A 1,252-nucleotide genomic window follows, 5' to 3' on the forward strand; every position below is an offset into this window, starting at 1 on the left:
CCTACTACCCTAGTCCTAGTCCTACTTATGTGTCCAGTCATAGATACTCAATGATTCAATGTATTCTAATACACCAGACACACTCTTTGTAGAGGGAAGGACACTCTCTTTCCTTATAAGGATATACAGTATACCACAAAAAAGGCTAAGTAGCTACTGCGCAGTTACCTTTATACTTCGTTGACGCTGCGATTGAATTGCGTTGACGGTTCGCTTCTGTACTCTGCGCATGCGCAGCGAGACAGTAGTGAATTGGGAGGTGCGGTTCAATTACCTTTTAATTACGTAAGAGTACGGTAAGAGTACGGTAGTAACCGTAGTAACTACTAGCAACGAGCAGCTGGCTAGAGAGAGATTCGAGGAGACATCGAAGGAGACTGTGCTAGCTAAAGCCCAAAGGATCAGAGCCCATCATCATAGTACGAGGCTTGTGGAGAGCAATAGAGATACGGGAAGAGTAAGAGTTACAGTACACCACGAGTCTGAGGCAAGACCTTAAATCTCTGCAGATTAAAAAGTGCCGTAAGCTCTCACCTGTGTACCACCATAGATCTTACTTCTTTGTTTACAGCGCCTTATTATCTTGTTTTTTTCAAAGAAGACCGCTCTTTGGGCGTTGCAAAAGCTAACAATATCATTGAATTGGATAAGGAAGACTTGTTGGAGCCTGGAACAGAGTGCCACGTAAGATTGAAGAAAAATGTATTTGGTGGAATTGTAGTGACTCATGGTAAGTGATAAAAACTACACTATGTACAGTTATTATTTTCTTATAAATTGTATTACTTGATGTACATGTAGGGACTGAAATTGATGTGGATATAGTTGCCGAGAAGATCATTAATAAGCTTTATACTCCTGAGTTTTTGAAAGGATTATTAAGTGATGACTCGGATTCTGATGATGTGACAACTGATTGCACTTGTGCTAGCGACTCTGATATTGATGCAAAGAGTAAGAGAAATGCTAAAAGGAAAAGAACAGATAGTAAATTACAATGCTATGTTAATGTGCATGTACGGTTATGATACATTTTAGGTGGTAAGCCAGCTAAGAAAAGTATGATGAAAACGCCTCTCAAGAAAACTAATAGAAAGTCTAAGACTAGATCTAATGTGCATAAAGCTAAAGATGGTACTGCTACAGTAAAATTGTTATTTTTTAAATTAATTTCTTGTATAGAGCAAAAATCTACCATCAATGTTCTTGCAGTCTCACAGAATACAAGTAACACAAGCAGCGCTGTTGTATC

General features: G+C 38.8%; 1 long non-coding RNA gene across 1 annotated transcript; it reads left to right on the forward strand.

Annotated features, from left to right (window-relative positions):
• The first annotated feature begins 7 nt into the window (after positions 1 to 7).
• Positions 8 to 1,249, forward strand: LOC109593302 (uncharacterized). The gene is made up of 4 exons (XR_002190876.1): positions 8 to 730; positions 802 to 987; positions 1,039 to 1,134; positions 1,183 to 1,249. It is a non-coding gene; the product is annotated as an uncharacterized LOC109593302 (long non-coding RNA).
• Positions 1,250 to 1,252: the final 3 nt, after the last annotated feature.

This window comes from Amphimedon queenslandica, unplaced genomic scaffold (assembly GCF_000090795.2).
Source record: "Amphimedon queenslandica unplaced genomic scaffold, v1.1 AMPQUscaffold_2089_Cont25907, whole genome shotgun sequence".
NCBI lineage: Eukaryota > Metazoa > Porifera > Demospongiae > Haplosclerida > Niphatidae > Amphimedon > Amphimedon queenslandica.